At 39.3% G+C, this 13,195-nt stretch overlaps 1 protein-coding gene across 6 annotated transcripts in view; it reads right to left on the minus strand.

Moving 5' to 3' along the window:
• The window catches only part of LOC105482381 (sarcoglycan delta), a 1,038,167-nt gene that overhangs the window by 459,402 nt on the left and 565,570 nt on the right, over positions 1–13,195 (minus strand). Inside the window, exon 1 of one of the 6 annotated variants that reach the window (XM_011742432.2) lies at positions 6,019–6,087. The exons of the other annotated variants lie outside the window; for them this stretch is intronic. The gene's annotated coding sequence lies outside the window, so the exon portion shown is untranslated. Of the gene's footprint in view, positions 1–6,018; positions 6,088–13,195 lie in introns of those variants that run through there. 6 annotated transcript variants of the gene reach the window in all.

Here is a 13,195-nt window from a genome sequence, read left to right on the forward strand (position 1 = left end):
ATTTGGGAAAAGAGAAAGACTAGACAATGCATCCATAGTAAGCTATTTTTAGAAATGAGGGAGACAAGAAAAAAAACCCACACATACGTTTGTGTGTCTGTGTGTGCGTTTGTATGTGTGTTTCAATGTACTCATTAGTATATAACTTATGCTCCAAACATTTCATAGAGCGGTGGAAATTCCTATGTAAATTATTTCTGGGATAGCCATCACAACTTGGTGCTGTGTGGGCCATTATTTTGCCTGAATTTTGTACAAAACTATACTCACCTCTGTGTAGCTTTTTGGAGATTCCCATGTGTAGGGGAGTCATGTAGAAAGGGGCCTTTCTTTATTCTCATCACTTTATAAATTCCTACTCTCCAGGAATATGACTTCAAAAACAGCATGGTACAGTTCTTACTCACACACCAAAAAAGGGAAAAATGTCTCGAGGATACTACTACTCTTGCAATACTTTTCCCAACCCACTGTTCCTCCCAAAAAGAGGAACACATTCTGGTGGTTATGAGAAGTTTTTGAATAGACTTTACATGTTTGTGGGTTTCACATATTTCTTCTTTTTGAACTGTCTATTCATGCACTTTGTTCATTTCATCATAGGGTTGTTCTGAGTATTTCCCATGAAGTCACGTTAACAAGTAGGGAGGAAGTAAAGATCCAATTCGGGAGAAATTAGAGGTGGTATCTATTGGGTATAAACCCAATAGATAGGCTTGCTAACACATGATCTAAATTTGAAATACAAGCTATTAAATTGAATATTTAGATTTCTGTTCATAGTCTACAGCTCTGTATTTGATTTCTCACACGTAATTTTAAAAATTTACAGTGTAAATTTTATAGTATTGAACACTGTTATCAGAAATCTACAACAAAGAACTTAAGATTTTTTTGTGCTTCCTACCTTGCCCATAACAGACTATAAACACAGATCAAGCTCAAGTTCTCTCCAGCCACATGCAGAACACAAAGGCAGTAAACATTCTTCTAGTTCAGTTTTTCTAGTCCTTGGCACAACTGAAATTTTGGACTGAACAATTCTTTGTTGTGAGGGCTGTCCTGTGTACTACAGGATGTTTAGTAGCATTCCTGGCCTCTACCCACTAGATGCCATTAGCACCTCTCCAGTTGTGATAATCAACTCCAGACATTGCTAGACATCCCCTGGAAGACAACATTGCTTTCATTTGAAAACCACTGATCTAATTTATACCTGGAACATAAATACTTGGTAGTCTGCAAAATGGAAATTCAGTCCCTCCTATGGCAAGCCATTTTTCCAAATGCCAAAGAGACCATGGAAGGACACATGAAGGAAACCCTGGAGGAAAACACTGGGTCTGTATCATTGATAACTTTTGAAGAGTTAACTGTGTTATGTAGCGCGTCCTGCGGTTACACTGCAATGACAAAGGTAAATTTAAAAAAGCATCCTATAATTTCCAAGAGGATAGGTTTGAAAAGTACTTGTGAACCTGCCTCAAAATGACTGCATTGTGAATTACTTCACTGAAATCACAGTGATTTGAGTTCCACATTTCACAAAGCCTTCCTCCTATTTACTTCTGACTTTCAATCCATCATCAAGTCACCTTGATTTTTTCTGGGGAAAAAACAATTATCTTGAGTTGAACTTCTTTGTTTCCGAGTCCTCTACCACCCTTCTAGATTGAGTCATCAGCGTTTCTTGTTCAGCGATACCTTTCCAAGCAGTTTCCTTGTGTCTCTCCTTGTCTCACTTCAATCAGTGCAAGCAAGAGTAACCAGAGGAACCTTGAAAAATACCTAATTCTGATCATGTTAGTCTTTTTCCTCACACTCTTCAATAACGTCGTACTCCTTTAGAACATGCCTAAGGCTCTTACCATGGTTCAAAACCTTCCAGAATCAGGTCACAGCCTACATATAATCACGTTATCTCTTGCTCACTATACACCAGTCACACTGACCTTCTTTCAGTTTCTCTTCTGTCTCAGGACCTTGATATATATTCTTCCTCTGCCAAAATATTCTTATTTCCACATGATTGGCTTCTTCTCATCTTTAAGTTCCAGCTCAAGCATCACATTTCCTTACAACACAATCTGAAGCTCCCTCCCCTTTTTTCGTTTACAGCAACCTATTGTTTTCCCTTGTAACACATATTTCCATTCAGTGCTTCCTTTACTACTTATATAATTGTATGCATAATGTCCATTTCTCAGATAAGACCTTCAGTTTCATGAGATCAGGGACCATATGTCTTGTTTATGTCTGTCGACAACTCAGCAACACACCCATAGCAAGCATGAGATACAAATAGTTGGAGATATTAATGATCAATTACTCCTCAATCTTCCATGACCTTTAAGTCTCTTAAGCATAATGGGAAAGGCTAGTTTGCCTATAAAGCAAAACATTATTCACTGAGGCAAAAACAACCTCATTACTCCAAAGAAAATAAAATCCAGCCTGCTCCTTTTTAAGGTAGAGGCAGAGAATAAATGAGAGCTTGATTACAAACCTACTCAGTCTCTTTCCCACCTCTCTGAAGGGTAAACTGATCTATCATTTGTCATTGAAGTGCTCTCTTCTGTCCCTCTTTTACTCACCCAAGTTTTATTATGCTGTGGTCAATACTCTACAGCAAATCCTGCAAAGGTTAACCTGCCAGCTCTGTGAGCCCACAACCCTCTTTGCATTTTTATGTCCTTCATTACAAGTGGGCTATTTTTATACCTGTTAGCTGCTAACAATCGGCAAAACCTCAAGCTCCAGAATAAAATATGACAAGGGCCAAGAAAGGTAACAATAACATTGCCTGCACTGCAGCCAGCCTGCCGTTAATAATAGCAGGAAGAAGGAGAAAGGAAGAAGCAGGGGAAGGTGTTAAGAGGGAAAGGAGCCTCCTTGAATTTTGGCGAAGACATCCTCCTGGGGCAGAGGGACAGGTAAGTCTTGCCTGGCAGGCCCAGCACTGGGACCCATCTCACTCTCCATCCCTTTAACCAGTGGTCTGAAATTCCTCAAGATATTCAATCTTGGAATTAGAACTAAGTCTCACAGCCTGGCAAGGCCTTACATTTCATAGTCCAAATAACCGTCGGGTATGTGAATATTTCCTACCAATAATAAAACCCACCACTGTGAAACTTTATGAAGTTCTTTCACAGTCACGCATTTGCACATGAAAGAAAAGAGGCAGCCACAAGGATGCTCATCATTTTGTGGTTTAAAAGCAAAAATCTGAAAACAACCTAAATGTTTATCACTAGAGGGATGTTATGTAAATTTTGGTACATTTATGCTTTGGATTATTACTATATCAATATTATTATAAATTTTGCTAACTGGTGTGGTATACATTTTTATTATTTATACATATTTTCCTACACATTTTAAAATGTACTTATAGTCTGTTTTCATAACAGAGAGCTTATAAGTTCCATGAGTGCAGAGACCTTGTTTCCAGAACAGTATGGGGTACATAAAGGGTGTACAATAAATATGTGTTGAATGCATGAAGAATAAATTAAAACTATGTCACCATTAAGAAAATATAGTAGGCCGGGCACAGTAGTTCATGCCTGTAATCCCAGCACTTTTGGAGGCCGAGACGGGCGGATCACCAGGTCAGGAGAGCAAGACCATCCTGGCTAACATGGTGAAACCCCATCTCTACTAAAAATACAAAAAAATTAGCTGGGTGTGGTGGCAGGTGCCTGTAGTCCCAGTCACTCTGGAGGCTGAGGCAGGAGAATGGCATGAACCTGGGAGGCGGAGCTTGCAGTGAACTGAGATCGTGCCACTGCATTCCAGCCTGGGCGACAGAGCGAAACTCCGTCTCAAAAAAAAAAAAAAAAAAAAAAAAAGGAAATATAGTAGATCTATACATAGTTATATATGTATTTGTTTAAAAACATACAGGGACACGTCGTACATGGGAATCTGAGGAATGCAGTTTTTAAATGCTTCCTTATTCCCGCAGCACTGAAGGGCTACTGGAGAAAGTGGAAAACTGATGCTGAGTGTTAAACTACTACATCCTCTGCCAGGTTAACTCATCTACCCTGATGAAAAGCTAAAAACCTTGGTTGAGGTTTTGAAATTCAAAGTTTTTTATAAAACTGAATGAACAACATAGTCTCCTTTCATGATTTTGACCTGCCTCTCAGCAAGCTGTCCATTATCTCATGATGATACTATCATGTCTTTTAGCCTCAAGTAGACAAACCCAGCAGCTGTGGAGCCTCCCTCTAAACAGAGAGACATCTTAATTGCCATGCACCTAGTGTTCTGCGCCAAGCGTGCTAAGCTGGTTGGATCAGAGAAGACTATAGAGTGGAATGGGTGTCCGTACACGTTTGACATTCTGATGGAACTGAGGTGAAACCGCTTCCTGTACCTACAGAACCTTGGCTGGGCAGGTCACTTATTCCTCTGAAGCTCAGTGTCACCATCTTCAAGAATAGACGTAATACCCTAAACTGACACTGGATCATTTTAAGGATTGACTGTCTCCATGAGGAATGTAGGACAGGGGCTGGCACATGGAAAATGTTCAATAAATGGTAGTTACATGGTTTTAGATGAGGTCCTGATAAGGAACTTTATATTGTGAGGGTCCATTTCACATTATTACATGTCAAGCCACTTACTGAACCAATATGGCACCTCAATGACAGCACACACTTCACAAAGAAGGATCCAACATGAGCAAGGGTAGGTATAGTGATTCCAAACTTACTTTCCTTCCTGAAAAGTAATTCGAAGCATGCCATCTCAGGTAGAACATTTTGTCCCTCCCAGTCCTCAGATCCTTTTCATCCCAGAACTTAGTACATACTGAAGCCAGCATGAGAAAATGAGGCCTTTGGTAATGCTATCCAGTGAACAAAAAGAAGACTGCCACTCATTAATGCATCGTAACATGCAAGAGGTATTCCAGCAGGAGGCAAATCTAATTTCACTCAGTTCAATCCTCTCTGTACTTGTTTTATTTACTTATTTTATGTTGTTTCTATGTTTTAAGCATGCATCTCTACTACATATATATTTAAGTTACATACATATTCTTTGTACTAAGATATTATATACATGGTAAACTTTAAAAACAGACATTATTTTTTATGAAAAAAATCATCATACATAGAAATCCTGGCATTTTCTTCTATACCCGATGTGGTGTCTTCTTTCTATCCTGGACTTGAGCATCTCTGCCCTGAAGAGCACTGTTTTAGGGAATCCTGTCTGAGGCCTTTCTACCCTGTGGATAGAGATCTGTCCTCTTTTCCTATTCTCCCTCAATCAGGGGATTACGGGCAGGGAAGGCAAAAGGCTAAGACAAGATGTCAAATCTGCCCTCACCTATGTCATATGTGGCTTGGGTTATACATTTTTAAAGTAGTTGTCAACCTTTAACAATCAGAACATTTCTCCTATTTAAAGAATTAGGAAGTCTGGAGACACTGGGTCCCTGCGTCCACTGACATTTCACTCAGCCTAAATAGCAGTCTCAGGCTATCCTTTAATACAGTCCTTACCAAACCTACCGTGAAACCCGCTCTAATTCTATAAGTGTTTGAGCTTGCAACTCCTCGTAGACTGAGGGGCCCCAGGGTCACAGGAGAAGCAGAGGAACATGTATGAAACAAGAGATTTCATGACCAGCAAGACTCCTTGTCTGTTGGAGAAGTTAGAAGCGTGGCTGAGCAAAGCAGTGTAGAAGCCATTCCAGCGTCTTTACCCTCTGTGGTCTCTGTTGATTTTACTATACCTCCAGAACTCAGCATAAAAGATTACTCAAATATTCTTGCTCTAGTGTTTGTGCTTGTCTAACTAAGAGTATAGTCATTTGTTATGATAACATCATATAGTACTCTGGAGCCACATTGGAGGCTGAGGCAAAAGGAAATTTATGTGCTCCTATATGCCCTGATTAAATAACCTCCCAAATTTTGAACCAACTGCAAAAAAGTTAATAAAACCCCTACATTTTTTTTTAAAAATGACTTTATGTATAAAGTCTCATATTACCTAATATGCTCCAGGCCATTTTTCAATTCTGATACACCTACGAGAGTTGGAGGGGGGAATGACAGCCACTCAGACTGAGAAATAGGTGCTAATTGCTCCCACTGTATAATAATGCAAGGTCATAAAGGGAACCATGACAACCTGTTGTTATTTACATTTTTGATATTTGGTTGAGGATTTTTACATTAATTTTGATATTTAAAAGTATGATTTAATTGCTGAGATTTGTAGTGTCCCCTAAAATTTTGTTTCTGAAGCAAGTACCTTATTGTCACTCTCTCACCTTCCCCTTGTACCAAGCCTCCTCATGCTGTGGGGCCCAGTGCTGAGTTCATGTTTTATTTTATCTCACTCAGGGAAAATCTACAGTATTATCCCTACACACAGGCCAATGCAGCCCCCTGGGGATGCAAATGGAGCTTCAGTGGCCTCTCAGAGCCTTAGGTCCAAAACGGTATTCCAGCATGACATGATTGGCCCACACTGATGGAACCTTGGAATTATGTCCAATTCCTGAGAATAGAATTGCATTCCCTCATTTACCTACGCTCCCAACAAAAAATATGACAACCTTACAAGGGTGGCAGTTGTTTCTCAAGCTACCAATTTTAGCTACAAGGACTTTTTTAAAAAAGTTTTCATCATTTCTTCTCACTCTTCTAGGATCCTGTTATAAACCTCAAGTGATTTATCTCCATTTGCCAGCAATGACTACTCTCCCACTTTTAAAAATTCTAAAGCCAAATTTTGAAAGTGTCCCACATAGCAAATATTCAAGGCTTCACTTCTTCCATGGTAGAAGGGATGCTAAAAATTATTTTCATCTAGATGATTAGACCCTTGCAAAGGTCAGAGGATAAATAAATTTAGCTCAGGCAGTAAAATGGAAAGATCCCATCACAGAGTTACAGCAGAGCCCGATTAGAAACTTATGCCGGTGGTAAGACCGCTCTATTGATCCAAAGGGAGAGAAGTCACAGGTGGCAGCAAACTGACAATGTGCTGTGAGTAAAATATCCATGTTGTCAAAAATCTCTCCCTATTGCTAATCTTGGCATTGCTTCCTATTGACTTGCAAGAAAAATGAGTTCCACCCAGCCTATTGCAGTTTTTGTTCTTTCTTCTTTATATGAAAAAAGACAGGCTATAAAAAAACACTACAAGCATAGCAATTATTTTGTATTTGTTTCTTTCCACTTAAGTGAATGCTAAGGAAAGAGAGGATTCCTGGGGTTTGTAATCCTAGGTGATGATGTGGGAGTAAAAAGAAGCAAATTAACCTCATTCTGTACCTCATGCCCTCCCCCAATATTCCCTTCACTGACCCTACCTCTAATATATCCAATAGTTTCTCTCCTATGCACAGAAACTGATCATGGAAAATGTATAAAGAAAGTAAATGTTAAATTTCTCTCAGGCAATTTTTCATTCACTAAAGTAGGGGCCAGCAAACATTTTTTCTGTAACAGGCCAGATAGTAAATGCGTTTGGCTTTGTGAGCCATGCCATCTCTTTGTAACTATGCAACTTTGCCCTTGTAGGGCTCAAAAGCGGCCACAGACAATATATAAAGAAGTGAGTGTGGCAATCGTTTTTTTCAAAAAAAGCCAAAAAGAGTAACCTTATTTACAAAAACAGGCTGTGGGCCTCAGTTTGCCTTCCCCTGCTCTAAAAGGTAACTGGTGTTATGTCAGAATTTGAAGACTCTTGAATCTTACAAACAAGCAAGCAAACAAGCACCCCACTTGCAAAAAAAGAAAAATATATAGTTTTTTAGCAGACAGCAAGAAGGCTTAGTTCTTTGAGAAAACAAAAGGCATTTTTCAGCTTTGGAGCTGAATGCCTATGCTTTTCCTATGGCTCTTGTCATAATGCGGATCTCATCCTTGGAGTGCCATGGGTCTTCATGTGAATGGAAAATTATAAGAGAAGTCATTATACGAAAAAGACACATGCACACACATGCTTCTAGCAGCACAATTCACAATTGCAAAGATACAGACCTGACTTAAGTGCCCATCAACCAATGGGTGGATAAAGAAAATGTGGCATATATACACCATGAAATACTTCTAGCCATAGAAAGGAATGACGTAATGTCTTTTGCAGTAACTTGAATGGAGACGGAGACCATTATTCTAAATGAAGTAACTCAGGAATGGAAAACCAAATATCACATGTTCTCACTTATAAGTAGGAGCTAAGCTATGAGGATGCAGAGGCATAAGCATGATATAATGGAACTTGGAGACTCAGGGAGTGGAGGGAAGATTGAGAAGGGTGTAAGGGATAACAGACAATATATTGGGTATAGTGTACACTGCCTGGGTGATGGGTGCAATACAATCTCAGAAATCACCACTAAGGAACTTATCCATGTTCAACCAAAAGACAGCTATATCCCAAAACTATTGAAATAAAAATAAAAATTATAAAAATAAACAAATTATAAGACAAGTGACATTTTCTTCGGCTAAGAAAGGAAAAGCAAAACTTTTTACATTGGACTTTTTATCCCTCTTTCTTTTCACCATAAATTTTAAGTCAGAAATTGCCAGAAGTCAAGTTTATTTATCAGAATGTTGGTGTTCTGTGTGGGAATGAGCTATCTGGAGAGTATGGCCAACGCATGAGCTTATCCACTGCACCTGCTGCAAAGTTTGCCTGAGCCACTGCTGCATTTAGCAAGCTAACTTTAGACTGTATGCAAGGGGAGAACACAAATCCATCATGTTCTCTGGGACATGCCCCTTGGATCATGATGTATTTACAGAAATAGCTCCCAAGGACTGCTGTCCTTGGTGAACAAAAAGTCACACACTCTCTCTCACATACACACACATACACACACATCTCTTTTATTCTTAAATTGAGACACTCTCAGTAAATAGTTTTAATATTTTTGGATGAAGCACTGCTTTAAGTATTAGATAAAAGCTATGTTTTATACAAGTGAAAAACAAACACACATAAATATTTATATGTAATTTCCGAAGGCTTAAATTCATGGTTTCCCTTCCCCACCCTGGCCTACCTATAGATTCCAACATAAGAAGCTCCTGCTTCAGAGATGTTATGATTTTCACTAGCATCAGATAAGACTAGACGAACCTGTAGACCAATGCACTTTTTCCCATAAACTGCAGGACCCCTCCAGATAGAAAGGCAACCAAAAAATATTTTTTTTCCACTCTGGAAAGACCATGGAATCTAAGATCTATATGCCATGGTGTTTCAGGGCAGGGCAGATCCCAATTCAAACTTCCCACCCTTGATATTCTCCAATAATGTCCTGGAAATAGAACTACCTTTTTCAAAAAATGACCATCGACTGATTCTTCCTAGGATTATAATAAGAGTAGTTGTTTACTATTGTGGAAAAACTTGAGTCAAGATAAACTCCTTCCTTCCAAAACGCCTCTATTAGAAACTCCTTATTTTACTTAAGCCATTTTATCAGTTCCAGTGGTGGAAGAGACATCTTTTAAGTTTTTTTTTTTTTGCCATTTACATCTTGCCTGAGTTTGGTTGATGTTATAAAGAAAAGTCCAATGTCTATTTTTGATCATAACGGCTGTATAAAGGAAGGAGTCTAGGCATGGTGTCTTCCACCATCTATGGGACTATGGACCAAAAACAACAATAGAGTGCCAGGCACTCTATAATATTCCCTCATTGTATATTGTGGCTTAACCCTTGCCACAGCCCTATCCAGCAGACACTGTCAATGTCCCTAGTGCACAGATGAGGAGACAAAGGCTGAGAGACAGGAAGTACCTTCTTTGCACCACATGGCTAGTAAATAGAGAGTTGAAGAGTCAAACCCAGGTCCTTTGGTTCTAGAGTCTTAAGTCTTATCTATAGAAAACAAATCACATACCTCTGAAGTCCCAATCCTATTCTGGATACCACAAATTACTAAGCGACCATGGTTATATCACTTGATTGTTTTGGCTTCAGCTATAAAATTAGAAGTGGGGATGAGACAACCTTAAAGGTACTTGTCAGCTCATTTATAATGTATGATATTTTAATTATCTTTAGTAATAGTATTGTTTAAACATAGATTGCTTTTTATGTTGTGAATTTAAATAGTCTACAAGTAAAAAGAAACAAAAAGCCTATCTTAAAATTCATATGGAACCAAAAAAGAGCCTGAATAGCAAGGAAGGCCTAAGCAAAAAGAACAAAGCTGGAGGCATCATGCTACCTGACTTCAAATATATTATAGAGCTATGGTAACCAAAACAGCATAGTTCTAGTACAAAAACAGACATATAGACCAATGGAACAGAATAGAGAGCCAAAAAATAAGGCCACATGCCTATGACCATCTGATCTTCAACAAAGCTGACAAAAACAAGCAATGGAGGAAGGACCCCCTATTCAACAAATAGTGCTTGGGATAACAGGCTAGCCATATGCAGGAGATTGAAACTGGATCCCTTCCTTACATCAAATACAAAAATCAACTTAAGATGGATTAAAGACTTAAATGTAAAACCCAAAGTTATTAAAATGCTGAAAGACAACCTAGGCACTACCATCCTAGATGTAGGCACAGGCAAAGATTTCCTGATGAAGATGCTAAAAGCAATTGCAACAAAAGCAAAAATTGACAAATGAGATCTAATTAAACTTAAGAGTTTCTGCACAGCAAAACAATCAACAGAGTAAACAGAAAACCTACAGAATGGGAGAAAACTTTTGCAAACTATGCATCTGACAATGGTCTAACATCCAGCTTCTACAAGGAACTTGAACAAATTTACAAGATAAAAACAAACGATCCCATTTAAAAGTGAACAATGGACATGCAAAGGAACTGATAAGGTTTGGCTGTGTTCCCACCCAAATCTCAACTTATATTGTACCTCCCAGAATTCCCACATGTTGTGGGAAGGACCCAGTGGGAGGTAGTTGAATCATGCAGGCCAGTCTTTCCCATGCTATCCTCATAATAGTGAATAAATTTCATGAGATCTGATGAGGTTTCAGGGGTTTCAGCTTTTTCTTCCTCTTCATTTTTCTTTTGCTACTGCCATGTAAGAAGTGCCTTTTACCTCCCGACATGATTCTGAGGCCTCCCCTGCCTTGTGGAACTGTAAATCCAATTAAACCTCTTGTTCTTCCCAGTCTCAGGTATGTCCTTATCAGCAGCTTGGAAACAGACTAATACAGAAACTTTTCAAAAGAAGACATACATGCAGCCAATATACATATGAAAAAAAAAGCTCAACATCACCGATCATTAGAAAAATGCAAATCTGGCTGGGTGTGGTGGCTCACACCTGTCATCCCAGCACTTTGGGAGTCTGAGGCGGGTGGATCACCTGAGGTCAGGAGTTTGAGACCAGCCTGACCAACGTGGAGAAACCCTGTCTCTACTACAAAACACAAAAATTAGCTGGACATGGTGGTACATGCCTGGAATCCCAGCTACTTGGGAAGCTGAGGCAAGAGAATTGCTTGAACCCAGGAGACGGAGGTTACAGTGAGCCAATGGTGCACCATTGCACTCCAGCCTCGGCAACAAGAGAGAAACTCTGTCTCAAAAACAAAACAAAACAAAACAAAAAAGAAAGAAAAATACAAATCAAAACCATAATGACATACCATCTCACACGGGTCAGAATGGCTACTATTAAAAACTCAGAAAATAGCAGATGCTGGTGAGGTTGTATAGAAAAGGGAACACTTATACACTATTGGTCACTTATACACTGTTGGTGGGACTATAAATTAGTTCAACCGTTGTGTAAAACCATATGGCTCAAACAGCTAAAAACAGAACTACAATCAATCCAAAAACCCCAGAGGAATATAAATCATTCTACCATAAAGACACATGCACACAAACGTTCACTGCAGAACTGTTCACAATAGCAAAGCCATGGAATCAATCTAAATGCCCATCAATGCCAGATTGGATAAAGAAAATGTGATACACATATACCACAGAATACTATGTAGGCATAAAAAAGAATGGGATCATGTTTTTGTAGGAACATGGATGGAGCTGGAGGCCATTATCCTTAACAAACTAATGCAAGAACAGAAAACAAAATACTGCATGTTCTCACTTGCAAGTGGGAGCTAAATAATGAGAACTCATGAACACAAAGAAGGGGACAGCAGACACTGGGGTCTATGTGAGGGTGGAGGGTGTGGGGAGGGAGAGGAATGGAAAAAATAACTATTGGGTACTCAGCTTTATACCTGGATGATGAAATATTTTATATAACAAACTCCTATGACAAATTTACCTATATAACAAACCTGTACATGTACCTCCAAACCTAAAATAAAAGTAAAAAAAAAAAAAAAAGCCTCAAAGACTAAATTATAATCCTAACTTTTTTTTTTTTTTTTTTTTTTTTGAGACGGAGTCTCGCTGTGTCTCCCAGGCTGGAGTGCAGTGGCGTGATCTCGGCTCACTGCAAGCTCCGCCTCCCGGGTTCACGCCATTCTCCCGCCTCAGCCTCCCAAGTAGCTGAGACTACAGGCGCCTGCCACCACACCCGGCTAGTTTTTTGTATTTTTAGTAGAGACGGGGTTTCACCATGTTAGCCAGGATAGTCTCGATCTCCTGACCTCGTGATCCACCCACCTCGGCCTCCCAAAGTGCTGGGATTACAGGCTTGAGCCACCGCGCCCGGCCTATAATCCTAACTTTTAAATTCACCTTGGTAAAATTTTGTAGATAGAAATTCTATCATATGTCAATTGGTTTTGTCAATTTACTTGGTGATGGTTATATCTACCAGTAGGCCTAAACTTTTATCAAAAAAAACAAAAAACAAAAAACAGTTTCATTCTTGCAGAAGTTTATATTGGTTGCTGTCCCTGCAGCTGGCTTTGATGGGACTGGAAAAGGAAAAGTGAAGAAGGCATCACAATGTGTAGTATCACAGTGCAGGGTGCTCTGCCCATGCCCAAGGAGGGAAACTGGAGCTTTACCTCAGGCTGGTTTCTGAAAAACTACTAGAAAGCCTTGGATCTGGCAGGTCAGAATTATCAAGCACAGAGGCCAATCTGTTTGCTAATAGGTTTTATGTTCTAGGTGTCTCTTTTGTTGGCAAAAATTCAACATTTTTTCTTTTTTGGGTAATTAGGGTGGAACTGAAACCTTGAGAACCAGGAAACAACTTTGAAATATTACATAACCAGGAAATAA

This window comes from Macaca nemestrina, chromosome 6, assembly GCF_043159975.1.
Source record: "Macaca nemestrina isolate mMacNem1 chromosome 6, mMacNem.hap1, whole genome shotgun sequence".
In the NCBI taxonomy this organism is placed as follows: Eukaryota; Metazoa; Chordata; class Mammalia; order Primates; family Cercopithecidae; genus Macaca; species Macaca nemestrina.